General features: G+C 37.6%; 1 protein-coding gene across 8 annotated transcripts in view; it reads left to right on the plus strand.

Annotated features, from left to right (window-relative positions):
* The window catches only part of sema6e (sema domain, transmembrane domain (TM), and cytoplasmic domain, (semaphorin) 6E), a 158,502-nt gene that overhangs the window by 57,380 nt on the left and 78,140 nt on the right, over positions 1-22,982 (plus strand). For all 8 annotated transcript variants that reach the window (XM_044116573.1, XM_044116565.1, XM_044116566.1 and 5 more), the window contains one exon: positions 8,150-8,318. The gene's annotated coding sequence lies outside the window, so the exon portion shown is untranslated. The remainder of the gene's footprint in view (positions 1-8,149; positions 8,319-22,982) is intronic.

A 22,982-nucleotide genomic window follows, 5' to 3' on the forward strand; every position in this document is an offset into this window, starting at 1 on the left:
GTGCTTGTCTGGAAAACGGTATCTTTCCAGGGTTCCGTTTGTTTTCCAATATTTCTATACAGTTGGAACCAGAGAGGGGTATAGGGCATCATTGTGTCTTTATTTAGGTGTTTTATCAACACTTAATGAGTAAATCAACACCAGACAGAAATCTATGTTTTTCCCATCATCATCTTAGTCTCAGCAAACCTGCTGCAGCAGGAGCTGAAGAGAATGGAGCATAACAAAAAATACAGAAAAGGTATTTCAGGTTCACAAGTTTTTCTCTTTTATAGATCAAAGAAATATAAAGTAATTTATTACCAGTTAAAAGTGCCTAAAAACTTTTATCAGATTAAACAAAGTCGCATACAAACTTCTAAACAGCTTCAGTTCCAGTTTTTTTAAGGGCAGTGGGGGATATCAACATTTGTGCCTTTTAGTTTTGTAGGGGTTTTATTCCCTAAAGAATAATTTCACTCAAATTAAATGTTGCGTTTTTCAAAAACATGTAAATAGATACATTTATTTTAAGTTCTTTTCTAAAACTTTTCAAATAAAATTATCCGTGCCTCTTTGCTCTTCACACATAACGTAAACTTCTACTTCCAAAAGGTGCAAATCTGCAGTTTCTTTCTGCTCTGCCAAGCTTTGGACTTGGCCTTGTGTTTGTGGAGGGAGATGGGTGAGAGGCCGACACAGCGAGGCCAGAGTTTGCACAGCAGAGCATCGCAGCTGAAACGCCAGTTGTCAACCTCCGGCGGAGAGAAAACTACAGGGCATCAGCCGGAGTGGTTTGGAAAAAGGACGAGTCAGGGTCGCTTTCAATTAGCACAGCATGTCATCACTGCAGAGAGCCTCTAGGGCAGAAAGGAGAAGGCTGGTTGTAGCCGTGGGCTTAAAGAAGGAGAAAGGAAGGAGAAGGGGGCACAGACCAAACAAGACAAGATAGAAATATAAACTCTTAAAAACTTGCTGTATTCTGACAGAGAAGTCAGAGTTTCTCAGCCCTCCTTCAAGGGAAAAAATGTGCCTTTTGCTGCCTTGAAAATGTGCATCTAAGCACATTCAGAAAATAAACATTTCTTTTGTTTGTTTGTTTTTTTTTTAGTATTTTCCTTCTACAGTAAATCAGTACAATTGGGAGACAAGAATTTCAGCAATTTCTGATCTTTTATTAATACATAAACACTGCATAATGCCTTCTTTCAGAAAATTCAAGAGAAAAATCAGTGTTTTGCAGAATTTATGAAGGCGTTTAAAGGTCATTGGCAGCTCTAGACGGTTTCTGACAGGGGGATGGCTCTGTTGGCCGCATCGTCCCTTGGGACAGGGTGCCAACAGATTCCAGTCATGGCAGCTCAACAAAGCCTCGTCTTTAGACATTTTCTACTAAACTAGTGGAGTTGAATATGAGATGAACTTTGTCAGCTGTGAGGGTCCATCTCAGAAATGCCTCCCAGAAGAATGAGAGAGTGGAATAATTAATGGGTCTAGCAGTCCACTTAACTCTGACAGCCTCTGAAGAAATTATTTATAGGAATAGAAGGTGCAAAGACAATCACCTTGTCAAACTTGCTGATAAAGATCAGTCTCTGATTTTTTTTATTTGATAAAAAGATGACAAATATTTCCTTGGAGTTTAAAGCAATAGCCAGTGCTTGTTGTCTGCATGATTGCCACAAATAATCGGTTTTATGTCCTGGACATCAGAAATGGCTACTAGTTGCTGCCCTTAATGCTCTGATGCAGGGTGGGATGTTTCCCTCCTTAGACCTCTGAAAACCAGCAGAGCAGGATACGACTCCTGGTCTGCTGCTGATGTGGCAGTTTGAAACAAATGAAGCTGCTCCCCATTTGAAATTCATTGGCTGTTTGTGAGGCTGTTTATGTTTAGTGTCTGTGTGCAACGAGTTCACTGTGGCAGTTAGTTGGAAACTATTGCGCACATGCATGCTTCCCTTCATGCTGTGAATGGAAACATTATTTTGGCATTGTTCAATGTGTTTGACTTGGATGGAAAAAAGTCTATCAGACATTTTTCAATTATTTTACTGCAAGTACAACTAAGTAAGTAATTTAAGTATCGCTCCTCACAGGAAAATCTTGTTGAATAACAATAAGAAAGTATTCGAGTTATCATATATTTATAACCAGCACTCCTCCCAATAAACCAGGTATATCACACACCTCATTTGTGTGCAATCATCATCTACATTTACTGGTTATTTATGTGTTTCAGAGTACTTTGTTTGTGCCTTTTAAACAAATGGTTGATTTTCTGCTTTAAAAGTGACAGCCATCATTCAACATGATGCAAAATTAAATGTGATGCTTTTCATTCGTTAACACTTGTGGAAATAAAAATTGAACGCAATTTGTTTCAGATACACTTTTTTTTTTTTGTCATTTGATATAAAAAAATATCAAGTTAAATGCATGCATTATAGAAACTATATTCACTTGGTGTTTTGGTAAATAAAAAGCTTTATAGGAAAGGTACTCTTTGTAGCTATGAAATCCAGTATTTCTTTCTAAAAAAAATGTAGTTGCTTTTGTTTGTTTTTTTTTAAATAAACATTTTTATAACATTAACATTATTAATATCCTTGTGGCTAATGAATACTGTTTCAGCAGATAGAAAAATAACCCAAACTTATTGTGTTTAATTTAACAGTGTCATATTTTTTACACCCTTGACATATAGGCTCTCTCTGGCATTTCTTTAAAACAACGTTTAAGATGCAGGAAAGCAATCAAGGAAAACATTTAGAGATTTTGAATTCACAAACCAGAGATGTGTACATTTCTCTAGCTTCATATTAGTACAGCTGTGCAGGCTATATAATGCTGTGGATCCAGCGGCTACTTTCTGATACCTCAGACCTTGATGGGAAAATCAGAAGCTGCAGGTCGGCCACATGTCTGCATTATGCAATCCCGATTATTGGTATAAAATGGGGTTTACTGAATTAGTACTAAAAGTATTTCTAATTATGAATAAAGCTAATTATATCTGTAGTAAAAAGCAGCAATGTAAGCACATGCCTTTTTGCATGTCATCATCATATAAGAGGACCTGATTTAAAAAAAAAAATAAACATTGTATATACCCATATTCAAAATTAACCTGATGTTTTGTTGAGTATAGAGAAAGTAAAGTAGGTTCTCACACTCTGACTATTGGGTCACATGGTTACAACAACAATTTGTTGTAACCTTCTGACTCTTCAAATTCTGACTCTTCTTTCCCCAATTGTACATTCCTCTGCTTTTTTGGAAGGAAAGGTTTTTTCCACAGACTTTCCTGGAGTTTATATTTTGACAGTGAATCAGCTTAAAGAGGACACGTTAGAAGACAATAATTTAATGTATCGGTATTCCACAACTTCTCTACTGGAAATTTAGGGCTCCTTGATCCATGATACCTATGTCAAATAAGTTCAAAGAGACGCTAAATGGGTTTCACATTCTGTCTGTTGGATGTTCCCATGGAAAAAAAAAAAGTAAGTAAAGACGTGCCAAGAAATAGTTTCCTCTGCTGTAGTAATGGTAAGTACCTTGACTTGAATATGACATCTATAGAGGGAGCAAATGATAAGAGTGAAAAAAAAATTTCCAATGTCAAATACTTGAATCTGAATAGCATAGTAAAATCATTAAAATATCTTGCGAAAAGCTAACCAGCAACAATAAGAATGATTTTATTTCTATAATGCATACAAAATTGTGCCATTGATTATTGACAAGGGTAGATTTAATATATATATATATATTTCAGTTGTTTAAAATTGACATTATTTTTGCATCATTTTATCTTTTGACAAATGCCTGTCTAATTTCCTAGACAGGCATTTGCTTCATTAAACTTATGTTAAGTTTAATGAAAAACAATTTAACATATAAATCTACAAGTTGTATGGATAATTTTGGGTTTTACCTATATGTTCCATAGTAAAGGTTGATTTAATAGAAGGTGATGTGTATTGGTAATGTGGGGATGCTTTAGTTCTGGTTAATACTTCATTGTTGAGTGTCACAAATATAATGTTGCTATTTGGGAAGCATCAGTGTAAATAATTGCACATTTACTCCACTATGTTGTCCGATCCCTCTTTACCCTACTCTGAACCAAATGTGTCTTCTGCAGCTTTGATGAGAGCTCTTTATTAGTTTTGTATGAAGGGAAAGTGTGGAGAACAAATTGAGCTCAGGCTCTCTGTACATTTCTGGGCCTTTTTGTTTTCTGGATAGTAATGGCAAACAAGACGCATGTGGGAATAGGAGGAGAAAAATTGTCTCAAATGAAAACACCAGCAAATAACACGACCGTTGTTTTTAGTTAACATTGTGGTCAGAGCAGCTGAGCTGTTTGCTTTTAGCAGGTGCATTGTGGGGAAAGGCCTAGAGGGAATTGGGTAATTTGCTAGACATTCTTTTTACTACTGTGTAGTTGTTTGGCCTTTAATTGAATTCTTGTGTTCAAATTCTGACTCTTCTTTCCTCAATTGTATATTCCTCTGCTTTTCTGCTGTGAAAATTTCTACTTTTAGTAGAGTAAGTGGATATTTTCCCTTTGGTAAGTCTCTTCACCCCTCGTAATTGTCACTGCTCCAATTCCTCCCCTCGTCTAAAAGATGGCAATTAATCTAATTAGTAATCAATCAGCCATTGGGCCTCCTGCCTCTTCTGTGCTAATGGAGGATATGACAGGCCTGGACCCTGCATTATTAATACCTCCATTTCTGGAGCCCAGGGCCCCCTTGCCGCCTACAGTCAGGGGCCATTGATCACGACCACAACCCAATGAGCTCTGCAAGGACTGTGGGGAAATATCCACAAAGTGGTAGGAGTAATAATGGGGAATGTGGTGGGCTTGGCTGTGGTGCTACAAATTTGTTTTACTAGAATTAGGGCAATTTTTGGAAAAGAATTACTTTGCCAACTTTGCTCAAAAGAGGAGATTAAATTGACACAAAACTCCTGAAAGTGAGACCTGGCGTGCAAGGGTATGCTCAAGGTGGGTGTTTGAAGGAGTAAATTGTTTTTTTAGAGTGGTGTTAATGGGAATGTAGGGCTCCAAAAAGCTCATTAAGGAAATGTAGCTGGCTTCAAAACTATTATGGCAGGATAAGGGAAAACCTCTGTGGGGCTATTCCTTGAAAATAAGATTAGAAATTATAGAATCTCACTAACACAAGGGTGCAATGATCACAGTCTGCCAGGGAAACAGTTTCTGCAACATTATCCTTCATCTCCTATGTATTCCAATCACATTGTCTAATAGCTTCAGCAGATGAAGTTGCAGCACTTGATAAAAGTCCCACCTGCTGATCTCATTTCGTATAATCAATACTGGTTGCCACTCTGTTCAGACTGGAGTGGAAAAAGTCTGAGTCAAGCAAGCAGACAGGCTGAAGGTCCTCCTCATTCTGTGTCCTCTTTAGCTAAATCTGCTCACCCTAATTTCTCTAACCTCTCTGCCAGTGGCTCTTAATCATGTTGCTTATCCAGTCCACATGTTGTTTTTGACAACACACTTTCTTTTGAAATTGATTGAGCGCTACTAAAGAGTAACAGTTTGTAATTAAGAGATGGGGATTCTAGGCCTTGATGTCTGAATTTGTTTTGCACATGTGGTGAGTTTAAGCAGATCCTTCTTGTTTTGGAATTGGTAATATTCTGTGCATTTTGGGGATTCCAGGACAGCTGCATGTTACATGTGTTCAAGTTTGTTTAGGTATAACATAAAGCAATGATTCAGTGGGACTGGGTTGGTGCAATCTGGTCTCCATCTAATATGTTGTAGCATCACTTCATTTTAGGAACTTATCATCCTGAAGATTGTTGATATGAAAGAAAATACTACAAGAAAGGTAATGGCTTTAAACCAATATATTTTAAAGCAGTTTTAAAATCTTTAATAAATTAAAGTGTGTGGTTTCTTTATTCTTCATTAGCCATTCAGACAAAACTTTGTAATAGATCTGTTGTAAAAGGAGGCGTTTATTGTAAGGTTCTGTTTAAATAAATCCTCCTCTCCATGTGTTTTTAGAGATGGTATATGATACTCCAAGAGCTGCCATTGTATGACTAAGACATTTGGTCATTTGGCACAGTGACCTTAACATTTCCACCAGCCAGCCCCTGGCTCCCTCCAGTTTTTACAGCACACAGGTTAAGTCACTACAAACCGGCATGTTGAGGCTGTCACAGAGCTCTGCTTAATTTACAGAGAGTCTGGGGTCGTTAAGAATTTATAGGCCTTCAATGACTTTATGGTGCTATGATGGGAGTGAGCGGCTGTGTTCAGCCAGCTGTAGTCAGCTGCCTCATTCAACAGGGATTTAGACAGCAGCTCATCTGCTGCGCTGCGGGAGTTGGTCAGTGGACATGCTTGATCCATGGCTAAGGTTGTAGGGAATTGCTCCAAAGTGAGGATGTCTCTTCCCAATGCTTTAGTTGAGTGGCTTGAGGGGGGCGGGTTGGTGAAAACATGCAGATGAAGTGTCTCCAGGGGTTTCTTTAGTTACTGGAAACCTATAGACCAGTTACTGTTACTCAGCCATGATCATCATAAACTACTTAAGTATATGTCAGGGGAATGCTGAAATTGCAATAATGGATTCCCAGGAAGTTCATTAGTAACATATGCTCCTATGTATAATGTGGTTTATTTGGATGGGGAAGTAAAGGATGTCAGTGTGAGACAGACTTTGAAATGCTACATACATGAGTGTGAAGAACAAAAGCAAGCTTAAGGAGAATAGGGATGCTCATAATTATATGGAACTAATAGAAAGCTGTGTAAATAACAACTGAATGAGAAAGGAAAGCTGAATAGCCTGCTTGGGAATATGTTTGTGCAGGTAAAGCTGATGCTTCAATAACCCTAACCACCAAAGAGATACGACCTACATGCTTGAATAAATAGCCAGCTAAAAGTTGTTTTTGGTTGTGTTGAAACTTAACAGATCCATCCATATCCCCTTCCCTGGTGGATTTGAATGATTTGCCTTAACTTTATTTTACCTTTCCAGTTTTTGTTTCTATTATTGTGAACACAGGGTTTGTTTTGAAGCAAATGTCTGCCGTTCTATCAGCTTCCATACTGTCTGTTGCAAAACAAGGTTTAAATAGGTACTTAAAGGAAGTTATTAGTTGCAATTCTGAACTGAAAGGAACAACTCATCTTACTTATGTAGCATCCACTGATGAATTTTTATGTTGAAAAAAGTCCACTTGCTTTATGTTGTGCTGTTGTCCTCTGTTGCTGTGAATTCTTTAAAGTATCTTATTTTCACAAAAATCTGATAGTAAATAGTATTATACAAATAATTACTAAACAAGCACATGCAAAACATTATGGCATATATCACATACATTAAAAATATATCACTGTGAGATAAACTCATAAGTTTCATTCCTAGCTACTTGCAGCCCTTCTTAACATACTAGTCTAGGAAATAAACTTGCCTTGTTGCTCTTGATGTGTATGATTAAGAATTTGTACGCCAACGCATTTCTATAACACTGTTTTTGTTTTGCAGCAAATGACCTGCAGCATATCTGCTTCCCCATCTTCCATAAACAAACCTGCACACTATTGGTTTCAAAAACAAGATTTAGATAATGTACCCTGCATTTAACACAAGTGTAGGCATCTTATACGAGGTGCTGCATTTAGTTTATAGAACATTCCTGGCAATCGGTGGAGAGTGGGTGGAGCTTTGTCTTGAGAATTAAACAATTCTGAACTTTTGGCCCATTTCATGTAAGGATATTAAGCTGGGCATGTTTTCACAAATGGACCCATTGTTTTCCAGGCAGAAAAGCAAACTACTCAGACATCACCTACAGTCCTCCTGAACCATAAAAATCCTCAGCTTCTTTATTGTCATCACAAAGTTGTGCCCATAACCCAGCTCTGCTCAGCACATCTGGCTCTCTTTATGACTCCTCTGCTTGTGTTAGCTGTGATGTTATGACAGCACAGTGACTGAGGAGATTAGTCTGAGAAGACATAAAGCCCTTCTTTATGAGGCCTCTGTGGGTCACCGGCCACCATTTAGGCAAATGTGACAAACCCCTAAGGTTTTTAAAGCAGTGGGTTTGCTGTGCAGCTGTTCGTATTGTGCATTCTTATGTGGTTTTCTGTTTGTTTTCACAGGAAGTTTGTTGAAGACTAAGCATTCTTAGAGGAGGATCCTCAAAGAGCAGGTTTCTCATTTGACGGCCCACCAACCGAGCCACGTTTGTCCTTCACGCAACAAGACAGATCGTTACCTTGGAGGAGTAGGAGGAGCACAGATTACTGGATCGTTGGACGTGACAAAACTGTAAGATCACATGACCTTCTTTTCTCCTCTTGTAATGTAACTTAAATGTCAGACATTTTAAGACCTTTTACCCTCTGTTTGCTTCCATGCACATCCTTAGAACATAAACTTTATAGGCATAGTGTTTGTGACTATTCCTGTTCATTTTGATTTTTTGTTATAGACTAGGGCTGGAAATATATATTGCTTCTGCTGTCTACATCAACCTAACTTTGCGTGACTCAAACCCAACCACATGATTGGATCAGCACATAGCAACTCTTTTTATGATTAGCCATTCATTCTTTCTGTATATTGAAGATTTAGATCAGCCCTTTCTTATATATCTGTAATGTGAAAATTGTGTCTTAGACTAGTGCATAGCTATGAATTTGAGGAAATGTATATGCAAAGATTTAAACAGCTGGAATTGTGAACAGTATTTATTATAAAGACATATAACAATGTCTCCGTAGCTGCAGTGGAGGTTGTATCTGCTCCAATTCACAAGGTTTCCGATGGAGGATGAAAAGATGAATGGAGAAGTTTTGGAGTTTAAATTTAGCAGTGTGTTAGGTAATGCTATTACCGTTTTTTCTCTGATCGTGTTGCCTTTGCAGGTTATGATGATATTGTTTTAGCTTGACCAAAGAATAAAAAGCACAGTGGAGGGTTAACACCAGCTTTGTCCTCACGAGCTCCTGTTTTCACTCATTGAATGTTCACATTCTGGTTCTCTCTATTCATGCTTGCTTTTCAAAGCTTCACTGTTCTGTGATCCCCTCTTTTGGCTGGCTGTGCACACGTGCAGCTCAGGACCAAAGTAGAGTATTCTGCATCAGTCAAAGTGAATAGAAGCCCACCATGTTGGCAATGTACTCTGCTGACAGCAGGGAAACATCACTGCTGATTCCTGGTTGAGTGTATGAGAATGAGGTTTTGTTGCTGTGCTGGATCTCTGGCATCATGGTGGCATGAGGGGCCCCAATGTCATTATTGATGGCACAAAGATGCATCAACGTAGGTTGAATGGGACAGAATGGCAGTCGGTGCGGGTGCACAAGCATGAAACGCGATCAGACCGCTGAGTTGAATGGAGGTGTTATTCTGCCAAATGCAGGAGTAAGGGAGAGGGAGGCAAAAAGAATGAAGGGCATTGCTTTCATATCTTGTCACCCACTTGCTTAATAATGCAGGCACTATGTCGCTGCCACTGTGAAAGAAGCATAGTTTTAAATGTAAGAACATTTGCTCAAAGCCCACTTGCCAGGAACTTTCTGAAACGCTCTTTGTGTGGATCGTCAAAACACAAAGCGGCTTTTTGAAAACCCAGCTTCTGTTGTGATGAAGGCAGATTTACTGCAAATTAACTGAGATACAATATTAACCCACATATTTTTTTTGATCATAGAATTTGTAATCACAAATATTTATGGGTTTCCTGTTTATTTATTTTCCTGCAACCTGCAGCTGGATGTTGTAGTTGGAGTAAAGAAAGATATACTTAACTTTGTGCCACAGTTGGACTGCAGATGACTCTCTTATTTCAGGTTAAATTGTGAATATATTTTTCACACATATATATATTTTAAGTTTGGCCCTAAAGCTTACATGAAGTCTCTCAGGGACAAAAGTCAAGCATCCAATGTCCTGATCCAAATTTAAACCCAGATTCTTGTGTGTATCTGTTTCACACTTGAGTCACCAAGATGTCCCATGTGTATATTTCATTGTCTTTGCCCTCTTATAAACTCACATTGACCTCTCTCACTCATTACCCAAAAGGCTCAAGTCTTTGCCTCTGCCCTTATTTTCTTCTCTTCTTCATCTGTTTCTCTACATTTTCTTCTCCAAGCCATGCTATCGTTCAGTGTTAAATGAGGGCACTGCCACACTTCGATGTGCTGTGACAAATTGGCACAGAGGAGGCAGATGGTGTTGGGGAGGAGACTGGTTGTCATACCATTTGCTGCAGTGACATGAATTGATCTTTGCGCCGCGGAGCAAACACACAAGCTCCATTTGTGTAATCTTGACTTTGGCTACTTTGTGTGCACCCACACATCACACCCCAGCACACTCTGATCCGCATGCCACCCTACCCTACACCCGTCCCCATTAGTATCAATGATGTGTGCAGTGGAGGCTCACATTTGCTGTCGGAGGGTCTTCGCTTGGATCCGCTCAGAAAGCTGAAAGAATGCTGAGGGATTTCACACAGGGACAGAGAGCTTAGACTAATGGCTGACTGCTGGGACTCTGGGAGCCCTAATATACAACTTACTGTAGATGCATAGCATTATCTGCGTTCTGTATATGACAGCAAGCTGTACATGTTTTCAGGCTGTTCTATTTACAGAACTGCTTTTATTTAACAAAGTTTACCCTTAGGGTTTTGGTGAAGCTTGACTCAAGTCCCTGTGGATGTTTTTCACTGCAACATGACTTTTAGTTAGATCATAGTTTGTCTGACAAGGAGTGCCATTGCTCATTAGGCTGAGTCCTGAGGATGTGGAACTGCTCCCAAGTTGGGTTCTCTTTAGAAAAGCAACGGATAGATTTTTGAAACACTATCTAAAATCTTGTGAGGCTGCATGAACAATGTTGTCTATGCAATGCAAAAGTTAGAATTCAGATACAAACAGTGCCCAGCACAATTATTGAAACTACTGCCGTGAGTACTCTTCCAAACAAAGCCAATTCAGAATTGGCTTTGTACATGAACAAGAAATTTGGCATTGGTTCGTCTGAGCTCTAAATAGGTTTGAGTTTTTTTAGAGTTGAATAACACTCAGGTTTCCCCTACTTTTTTAAAAGATTGGAGCATTTATCTGGAATCCTTGCTCTACCTTTTTGTACTCTAACCAGGTGACTGGGATGCCAATAAAAAGGTTTACTTTGTCTGATGAACTATTTTATGTCTTAAGTTGGCAAAAACACTTTTATAGTTAACCTGTTAAAAGAACCAATGACAACCCTTTTTCAGTTTTCTGGCAGAGTCCACAAGATTCTTGCCTTATTATTGTCTTCTAACAAAAATCCTCAGGAAGAGAAGCAGCCCTATAACATCAGAAATCCTCCACCATGCTTAACGAGACACATAGACATTTACAATAGTCAGTCAGAAATTGCTAGAGAACCCCCAGAGAACATATTGGCTTGTAGAAATTTATGAAGAGTTGTTAAACCCCTAGATGCCATTCTTACTGGCAGTTCTTCAACAAACAGCTTAGGGGAATTTAATTTTTATGCCCATTACCATCTTCCTCACAATTTTGGTGTAAAATACATATGAGTCCATGTCCAGCCTTGTTCCTCAGTGTTTGTGTTATTTTTTAAATTTAAATTTTTGTCCTGACTTTGTGCAATTTAGACTTGTAGTTTTATTTAGCATAATAACCAATTTTGACTCATTCAAATAAATATGTAACTACCTGTACATGTACTTGAAAAGGATGGTGTTTTTTTTATTTTAAGGAGTGGTTAAAAATACTTTTAGTCATATTTTCACAGAGAAAGACAGAAATCAATGCCTTCCAATGAAGTGTTACTAGACATTTTGATTAATTAAAAAATAAAATATAATTGCCAAATTCAGGTGTTTTTACAAGTTATTTGGCATAGTATTCACATTGTTGTATATTTATTAGAAAGCCTGCAGGCCCAGTACAGAAATATTGATCCACAAACCTGTAATCCTCTGGGTCTTTGCAGCATGCGTCTATAAAGAAAAAGCCTTTTTTTACTTTTCTCTTTTACCAATTTTTAGGCTACGTTTTGGAATGCTCTTTTACAGTGATCTGATGAGATTTGTGATTACATTCCCTCTAAAACCCATTTCTTCTGATTTATTTATTTATTTTTTATGCACCTTTGGTGAGGAGCTTTGACTAACTAAACCCACATAAACACTAAATTCAAACTTCAAACAGATTCCACATTTTTAATAAAAGGTCCATGTGCTTTACACCCAAAAATGCTTAGCCAAGGTCAGTTTGATTGAGAAAGCACACACTACTGCACTTACATGTCTCAGTTTGAGCAACAGAAAACAGTCAAGTTTTATAATAGCTCTTTGTAAGGATAAACAATCTGCAGGCATTTTGCTCCATGTCTAGCAGTAGCATTTACATTTTTGTATTCATGCTGAAACAAAAAGCTTTCAGACCACATAGTTTAAATTATATCTGCTAAGTTTAAATAAATCAAGCCTTGTGAAAGGAATGAAGCCCCACCAAAAGATTAAAACGAGCTCTGCAGTGTTGACAATCAGGGCTATACACCAAACAGTCCAACATCTGTTTCAGGAACCCGTCCCAAGAGCTGTGGATTGGTGCTACAGTTTAACGTCAGCTTTCACATCTCTTAACAATTTAATCTCTTAGCTTGGGTTGGAAACATGTAGTCAATTTGGATAATGAGGCAAGGATTACTTAATGTTGAGGTGAAAGTCAGGCAGCCCTGCAATGCTTGACTCAAGGCTGTTTATAATTACAATTTAAGTGAGCAAAGCGTCAACAGTCTTTATTTATTTATTTATTTATTTATTTTGCTTTTTAAATAAATAAAGGTCATACACAAGCAGATCTGATTTCAGTGTAAGTCTGAAATCTATGGTAATGCTTTTTTAAATAATAAAATAGCCTTTAGTTTGTATGCTGATTAAGAAAAAAGCAGACACAGTTGGAAATTTCAAATCAGTAAAAATATTGGAAGGACAAATATAATTTATACAAAAATGTAGGCCTGCTGAAGCATCTAGAATAGCAGAAGCTGAGATAAATGTAGTTCAAACGAGGTTGCCACAATGAGAAAATCAACTCCCAATTTAACAGTTAAAAAAAAAGTTAAAATTTGAACATTGACAAAGTTTGGCTATGATGCAAGCATGAACCAATTAACAAATTTTGCTACTATCCTAGCATTATAATGTTAGCATCAAGAGTAAATTTCAGGAACTATACTAATAGTGGTTTACATGCTAAAGTTAGCTAGTACTTTAGCTTTATGCTATCTTTAACATACTCAACCCAACATCATATAAAAATAAGTTACGTGGATCCCCTAAACCAGGGGTCACCAACACGGTGCCCGCGGGCACCTGGTCGCCCGAGGGGACCTTGTCAGTCACCTGCGAGCAAGTTCTAAAAATAGCCATTGTCATTAGGGAGCACTGCCAACGAAATTACTGAATTTAATGTTTTGTACATTGAATTAATAACATTTGTTTATATTTAGATTTTTTAAAGTAAATTATAAAAAATGTTTAAAATAAATTCCTTTATGCATAAAACTCTTTTCTATGGTTAAAGTTCAGAACTGCACAGACGCCTGCAGGATTTTATCGGAGGGCAGCAGCGCCTGCAGCTGTACAGATGCTCCAACTCTGCCTACCTTAAGATTTTCCTTGAAGTAAAATTAGAAAAGAATTAATTCTGAAATTTTTATTATTGAACCCTCTTTACAATTAACAAAATTGTGGAGGTAAAAAAATATTTTATGTGTCAAAACATCTTGGACGCAGCGCACATCTGAGTCTGTGGGGGTGGACACACCAAAGCTAAGATCTTATTGGTCAGTTTGCTTTCGTTTATTTGGCGACTCGGCACTTTTTCTGCAAGCTAAAAATTAATGAGCAGAGTTTGGACCTCCGGTAGTTTAAGAGCGGTTTGGATCCCTGCAGATCCTTTACTTCCCCAACCCACAGTTGGGCTAAGACTGTGGGTTAAACAATTTAATGTACTCGAAACGTAAGCTAACATTGTTGCCTCACCTTCTCCTCCTGAACCTGGGAATCAGCCTCCTCCTCTTTCCGTGGATATACCGGGTCTGCTTCGCTTCCATGTCTTTAGAATTTAGCATCGTTTGTGTAAAAAAAAAATTAAAAACGGGGGGAAAAAAAGGTGCGCTGCTTTAGTGGTTTAGGTTTGTGCGGCTTTTGTGTGGCTTTTGTGTGGCTTTTGTGCGACGCGCACATGATGGGCGTTGGAGAGGTGGTTGTGCTCTTGCAGGTCAGGTGCAGTAATAGTTTTGTACATATCTTCCGATCGGTCGGACATTTTTTTGAGACATCTGCTGGTGTCAGCCAAGAGGTTACCCGTCAGCTTTTTAATTCGCGAAACCACAAAAAAGATAATAAACCGGCAACCCGCCAGAACCGCACACTGTAAAAAATACAGGCAGGATCTTAGAACTATGGGAGAGTCAAACTCCATTCATCATTTTTAGCTCACAGAAAAAGCAAACTGACCAATAAGATTTAGGCTTTGGCTGCCCTTTGACCCCCACAGAAGAGTGCTACATACAAGATGTTTGGCACAAAATAACTTTTTCTTCTCTCTATTTTGTTAATAGTAAAGAGGGTTGGATAATAAAAATACAATAACTTTTCTTTTTTTATTTAAAGGAAAATCTCACAGTGCGTCCAGCTGTACATCTGCAACAATCCATACTCTGTCACTTGTGGGCAATTTAGAATCACACAGAAAAGCTCCAAAAGGGAATCAAACTTAAAACTCTGTGAACTAAGAACCTCTGATCACATAATAGCAATTAACCATAGCTCCCATGGTAAATCATTACTGATAACTATTGTGAATAGTCCCTAATATTAATATGATCAGGCAGCATGTAATCATATATACATATATGTATTATTGTTATAAAGGCTGAGCCAAGAAAATTTATGTCTGTATCAAAGAAGTAGCCCTTCATGTTGCTCTGTACCCGTGAAGTAGCTGCCTGTGTCATAAAGGTTGGTGACCCCTGCCCTAAACTATCTAAACTTGAAGTACAGAACTCCAGTATGGAATAATTGTTATTTATTCATCATTTCGTGTCAACAATAAGTCAATTAATAAATAATGGATCTGTCAGTAACGTTAAAAATGTATCATTAGGCTATATGTTTACATCTTTCTCTCATTCTTTGGCTATGCGACCTTTGCATTATTATAACTACATTCTCAAATTGGCTGCCCTTATGCAGAAATTATCTAGATTTTGTTGTCAAAAAGCAAACAGTTGTGCTGAGGAACTTCATGTTCATGTTTCCCTATTAATGCAATGTGTCAAAAACCTTTATCCAACTCATATTAAATTTGATTCCTTGGATAAGATCCAAAATAGCTGCTTCAGATAGAGGGGGGATTGTTTCTTCAGCTTTTGGCTGTGTACTCAGCTTGATGGTGTATCAAGCTGCTTCGTGAAGCCCAAAAGGAAAACAATATATTTTTCTTTCCATGCTTTTCTCCAACTGGATTGGAAGGACAAGGATTAGACTGAAACTATGATGTAAAATCAAAAGCTCTTTGTAATGGTAGCCATTTTTCCATTCCAACTATCCTTGAATAAACACTTCATGTATTCTTATGTTTATTTATTTATTTATTTTTTTGGTTCAGCATGTGTTCTTTCCCAGAAAACAAGTGTGCGTGTTGTAATAGGAAACAATTAAAGTTAAGTTCAAGAACAAAATTAATCAATGCTAACAGTGTTCTTATGAGACTGTCCCTACGAAAATAAACTTCAAAATGTGTTTGTGAACATTAGGACGGCTACCACCTCGAATAGAGGAGAAAGCCACAAAGTTAAAAACACAATGCACTGAAAGGTGCAAGGGTCTCAGACCTAACTTCAGTTGGAATACTTGGAAGTGAGAGACTCAAACAAAGCTTTGTGTCTTCTAATGACAGAATGTGCTCCATCATTGAGAAGACTGATTAAAAGCCCTTCGCTTCATAGTCTGTGTAGTTGGAGCATATGGCCTGAGGGCTTAAGCATAGAGAGAAGACATCTGCAGTAGCAAATCACTTGGACAGAAGTAAGGAAATTAAATCTCAGAGATTAAAGTGAATCATCTCATTCTGTTTGCCGAGTGATGCATCGTTTTCGAACGCAACCATTTTTCTGTTTGTTTTGTTTTGGGGGTTTTTCTGTTGTCTTATGGAAAGTGGATGTGAAAGTAGACAGGAAGAGTTCAACCAATTCCTAATTTACTTGTCATTTCTATTATGCTTACATCTTGTTGGTAATGGTTTCAGCGAAGCATTTCTTTACCTGAAGCCTTAGCTTAAATAGAACATGGATGTGATTAATTTTGTAAAATGGCCAAATGTTTGGTTTTTGGAAGGCCAGTGGGCCATTGGCTATGAAGATAAAATATTTCAGGAATCAAACTTTTAAATTAGCAATGTAAGGTCAAGGAAGCAAGTGTTTATATATACACTTTTATGTGTGCTGTGCTGAAACTTAATGAATTTTGAATCTAAAGACCAACAATATATTGTCAACATTATTCCAACTGTAAAAACTGTTTTGTGTGTTGCCTAAATTATATAAATGTAAAATAAATACTGTTATATAATGTGGTCTTCATTTTGATTTTCAAAGATCAGAGTAGCTCTAAACTTTCACAGAATTAGAATGCATTATCCTGATAAATGTAACATATTAGTGATGAAGATTTTCCTTAAGCTATGGCAATTAAATGATTCTCATTTGGAACTAAGAGTCATATAGCATGCCAAAAAATGATCCTCTTTATCCTTACCCAGCTGCCTAAACAGTTAGTACAAAGCAGGATAAATCCATGCTTTGTTTGCACCAATTCCTGTCCCTACCATTTGAGAGTTGCAAATCAAGACTCAACAGACAAGGTTATATTTTTTTCCAGTCTGGTAATTTTCGGTGTACCTGTTTAAATTGTATCCTCAGTTTCCTGTTCTTATCTGATGGGAGTGGCACCCTGTCTAGTCTTCTGCCGTTCATGTGCTTTAAGGTTTTATGTGTCGCACATTCAGACATGTTCTGAATACCTTGGATATACCAAGTGGTTATTTCAGCTACTTGACTGTCTGTCATCACGGACGAGCCTGTCTAACCTCTGACAGAATAACATTTTATTCTGCACCACTGTAAATCTGACAGATGATTTGCTTAAAAAACAACTCTGTAGATGAACCGTTTCTGATAGTATACCACTTTTTCTCGTACCACCATACAATAATGCCATCTTCAATGACACTAACACCCTTTACTTCTCCTTCTCATGCATTGTTTAAACTTCAGCAAGTTATGTATTTTGTTTCATGAACAGAATTTGACAGCTGATGATATGTATCGTTGTAGAGGAAACTGGTAACAATTACTCCTTGTGGCTTGTGATGGTGATTATGCCAGGAAAAGCCTTTCGCTAAGATTGTTGTGAATGCTTCCAAGATGTTCACCTTGAACTCCAGAAAGTCATTCTTTCCATTTACCTGAGAGTTTCCAGTGGCTCTTCAGCTGTTTATCCCCCCCCCCCCCCCCCCCTGCTGTAACCATAACACTGTTTTGCATTAAGTGATTGTCTCAGTTATTGAGGGAATATATTTTTTTTTCAAGCACTGATTTAACTTCATCATTACCCAGCACAGGGTCTTGCGCTGAGGAGGAACATGGCACCTGCTCATGAAAAATATGCCAAAGTTAAGCATCAAGGTCGTGGTGGTGGAAGATTTCTCAAGAGGGCTGAAAAGTCTTCGACAGAGTGAGCAAATACAGCCAGGTGGCTGATGAACTCCATGAATAGTTTGACAAACCCTATCGCTGGTGACAAATTAAAGTGTCAGCGGCCGCTCTATGTGGCTTCACATTTCCTGTGTTGATCGTGATAAGCTCCACTGCTGAGCCAAAAGCACATAGCTGTCTGCAGAACAGCCTGAAAAGGCAGTGAGGACAGAGGTACAGTTAGGAGACCTGGACAGATGCTTGTCTCTATGAATTGATGATACCAGACAACCAGACGACTGGCTTAACCACAGATACAGGCAGGCAGACCCAGTAGGTGTGGCTTCTAGCATGATCTGCTGTCAGATACCACAGAGAGGCGGTCATGCATTTACAGATGAGCTTCTATCATTCTAGTTTTCATCAACAAGCATTCTATTGACGTTATACACGTAATTAGATGAAATGTGTACTGTGTGTATCTTTTTTGGCAAATGAAATACTCGAAGCATGTTACTGGCTAAAATGCAATACCACAGCTTCCCTTTATTGTATGCTCATCATTTGTAGCAAAGGATGAATATGGAGCTTAAAAAAGTATTTATTGTAACACCAACATGTGAAAAGCTCAGACCCTTCTGATATGATTCAAAATTAATACAGCACAAAAGTAATGTGTTTAACATATATGTTTTTAATTTACCAGTTAATAATTTTATAACAAAAGGCGTAAGTTGGATTTTTTTATGTTTTATTATTATTTAGAGAAATGGAATCAGGTGAAGCTAAATTTACACCACTTGAATTTTGGGTAGAACATATTTACAGGCAAATGTGTTTGATTCATCTTAAAAGCTATGACATATATCACTGCTCTGGAGGTGCTATTTCAACAAATTATCTTTTTGAGTCTATATTCTAGTTACTGAATTATTTGACAATTATTTCAATAATCGATTCATCACGAGTAAACCAATTAATTGTTTCAGCAATCAAATGTCTTGCAATATATAAACACTTGCTTTAAAAAAGGTATTTAGACTCCAGATGTTAAAGAGTCTATTTGGTATGCAGTATGATTAAATACATAAAAAGTGTGAAATATTTAAAAAATGTATTATTTTATATACTTTTATTCTATTCATTGTCACTGAAATACTTCTGGTTATGCTAAAAGATTACCTCTAGAGTAAGCTTTTCTTATGGTTTGTTTCAGGAAAATTTGGTAACAACTCAGTTCAAAGAGTTCTGCTTTTCAGACAAAAGTCAACAACTCTTAAAGTTATTTTATGCTTTGTTTATCAAAGCCAGATGTATCAGAAATATGAAGCATGAATGGTATGAAGCAGTGACTCTTACAGGCACGCACACTTGCTCTGCACTGGAATTTCAGCTGCTGCGTTCGCACATTATCAGTCTGTCATCTTCAGTAGATATTAATAGGTTTGTTGCCTCAAAATATATCAAGAAGTTTGGAGTAAATGTCTCAGGCACATTCTCATTTCAGGCCCATTTGAAATATGTGGTGTAATTTTAAGGATAGCAGTACATACAAGACTAAACTACAGAGTTGTGTTACAGTTTTTACGCAAACTTAAAACCAACATTTTAAGGACAACAAATGGAAACTATGGGATTAAGAAAAAATGTAAGATTTAGGGTGCATTCACACCAGCCCTGCTTATTAAAGCAAAAGTCTGCTTTAATCTATTGCTGGTTTGTTTGCCCTGTTGATTGTAAAAAAAAGTAAAAGGTTTGAAAGCAAATGTTAATGCAGAGCACACCAAAGACCAGGATCTGGTTTGCTTGGCACAGTGTTATATGAAAGCAAACTGCACCAGCTGAAAACGTAACAAATGTTGCAAATTTGTTCCATATTCATAGCTGAGTCTACTAGAATATTAGAAGTGGAAACACCCTTAGATTTACACTTGCAGAAGAGAATGTTTGAAATGATAGAGATTTAGAGTTTTGGGGGATAATGTCCAAGAGATCTTTTTTTTTTTTTTTTTTCTGTGTCTTAAGATACTGAAGTGTAATATCTGGTGATGTGTAGCTTTTTCAGAAATGTGTATGTGTCCACATTTCTGAAGCCTCATATCTTATTCATATCAACATCATAACAGTGGCATTTTGGTTTCCAGCCACGTCAAAACGTTGAAATTCTAATCAAAGCTTTAAAACCTGAAACCAAAACTGGTCTGTTCTTATTGATCCAATGTTAGCTGTTTTTTTTGGGGGGGGCTTTGTATAGATTTTCCCTTCAAGGAGCCAGACTATATTAAGTAATAGGTCTAGAAGTTTCTTAAAGGTTTTTTGAGGAATGTTTTTGGTGATTGTTGATTGACAAGTCTGTTAAAAACTGAACTCCAATATTGAAGGCAACAAACTGAAGCAGTTACCCTTAAAACACTGGACATCCAGGAGCATCTTTTTCTCACAGCTATTTCAGGTTAGCTGGTGTTTTATCTTTATCTAGAATTGAAAATATTGGATACTTTTTTTGGTCAGATGACCTGTCCATATGCAGTTCAAACAAAAACAATTCATTTCAGGCACATTTAGGATGGCTTTTTGATCAGTTATAATAATTTTTCAACCACATCCCAGCAAAATGAAGGTAAGCTGTTTATTTGAAGGGTGTTTTATTATAATTTGATTCAAAGTTTTCAAATAATATTCCTTACATTTAATGTCTACATTAAGATCTATGTCTACATTTAGTGGTGTGTGTGTATGTGTGGAAATCTTAATAAATTGCACCAAAGTCATCTTGTGTTCAAGATGATTGAACACAAATTGTTTTCCCCATCTTAATAAGTTGGCCGATTTCCTATGTGAGTTTACAAGTGGCTAAGTAAACTGAAGATGTGTCTGGTTTTTGCAAACATTCTAGGTGTTATTTTGGTAATATTTATTTAACCAATTTAACCCAATTAAAATTTTGGAATTATCCTTTGGAAAGTGGAAGTTTTAAATTCAGCAGAACTATTGTCTGAACCTGGAAGATGTTTAACGATGGTTCCCAAAAGGTGCAATGCCTTGTTTAAAATGCCTGTCTGCATACAAGTTTTACAATAGAAATCCACTTTATTTTGCTCTTGAACGCAGACACAATCAGCCTGTTGTCAAGGCAGCTGCAAGAGTAATGGCCCCAGGTCTGCTCCTGAACACAGACTAATGAGAAGCTCAAATCCGACAAGCACAGTGCATTTATCACGCACTTGCACTTAATGACACCACCACCCAGACTCAACAGCATGCTCACGCCGGTGTCTGGCCTCTTTATGGATGGCCTCGTTTGTCCCCTCACTTTTCTATTATTAAAACTGCTTGGTCAAAGCTAGAGAAAAGATGAAGAGGGAGGAGAAAGGGAGGAGAAGGATGTGTGGACTGTTGGAAGGAGACTCTCTAGTAAGTGGGAAAACAGCTTCTGTTGAACATTGAGAGATTTGACAGATAAATATAATGTGCAGTGCTTTGATCCACTAGTATGAATTGTAGTTTTATTTGAAGCGTGACATAAAGCCTTGAAGAAGTACTGCTGATTTGGGGAACTTGAAAGAGCAGTCTGTCAAGGTAGAGTGTTTTCAAATGTTACCCATCTCAATAAATATAAATTCAGAAAAGTTGACCCTTTTAGATAAAACTTTTTTTTTCTATAGTGGTATTATTCATGCTAACACTAAAATAATGACATTCTTGATCCAATGCCAGTGAAATACATCTTCATTGCACTGATTTCAGCGTTTGAGGAAAGTAAGGCTTGAGAGACGATTTGAGCCCCAATTAGATGGACTTCTAAGGAAGCTCTGCTGCCTCTAATGACTGTTGGAGGTTTAACAGAGATAAGCCCTTATCCTCTTTAAGCCTAGGAAAGGCAATGTTATCTATACCAGGATCAAGGCCATGCGTTAACACACAATTCAGTCACAGTAGACGTATGCGTAAAGATTAGCACCCAATTGATGGAGTGAAGTGCCAGTAGGGCCTCATGTATCCAAAATAGTGGACAACTTTGATTGATGCCCTCAGAGCTTATTTTACCAACAATATAATTGAGAAGTTCGGCAGATATAAAATGGACCAATCTAAAAAAAAATCTCAAAATATTTACTTGAAGATACATCCAGTGAGACTTGCCTTATTTATCAACTGTACAGTGGTGCTAAATGATTGACTGTTGATGCAATATTTGATCAAATTAAGAGGTCTTAGTTGGTCTGAGTTTTTGTCTTTGTCAATAATTACAATCTTAAACAGGTCCCTGTGTAGGACTACTTCTTCTTGTTGCTGCACCCATAAGCTGATGAAGCTTAAAGGATTTGAACATGGATCCAAGGTAAAATGGGATTCTTTCTGTGATCAGCTCAATCAGTTTCAAAATGAAACTTCACAGACATGTGACTTGGTCTCTTGGCTTCAGATTTCACCTGTTGAAATGATGACACTAAAAATTTTGTTGCATTTGATTCAAAGTCAAATTTATACCACAGGAGACTGCCACGGAGAATGTGATCTTCTCTGAGTGCCTAATTAATCTCAGAAGAAAACTACAGAAAATGTATTTGAAAGACTGGACACCAGGATTTGCACATTCACTTGTGTTTTGTGGCTCCTGTAATTATAGTTTGTTGTTAAAACACAGCCTGTCAATCTGAAAGTTGGGATTTATTGTCTAAATGCTTCCAGATCAGCGAGCTATGAGACACTGTCATTCCTGTCTTCTCTTCCCTCCTCATTGGGATTTCTGTCTTTCTGCTGTCACTGTTCATGTCCTATTTCTTGTTTGATGCCTCTCTCTCACCTTATATCGTACATGTTCCATGACTCGCTGCAGGCTTTGATGAGGTGCGAGGAGCCTCACTGCTCTTTGGCGTATGCTTGCCTGTGGCTACTGGCTTTTTATTTTTTTTTGTAGAAGTCAGTTCTTACAGCCATAAAATGAGATAAACTGAGGTCGGAAGCTGCGGGGGCCTTCAGTATGGGTTTGGATGATATCATCAGTAAAAGACAGCGGTAATAAAAGTGAGGTCAGCTGCCACCGTGGGCTACTACCCCTGAAAGGTAACACTGTCCTGATAAGACTGCTGTCTCTTTTCATCTTCCCTTTTTAAAGCTTGTTTTGTGGGATGAAGGTGACATGTGGATCTCTGGTTTGAGTGGAAAAAAAACGACAAATAATTGGTTGGATAC

The sequence above is a fragment of the Gambusia affinis genome, linkage group LG05 (assembly GCF_019740435.1).
Source record: "Gambusia affinis linkage group LG05, SWU_Gaff_1.0, whole genome shotgun sequence".
Lineage (NCBI taxonomy): Eukaryota > Metazoa > Chordata > Actinopteri > Cyprinodontiformes > Poeciliidae > Gambusia > Gambusia affinis.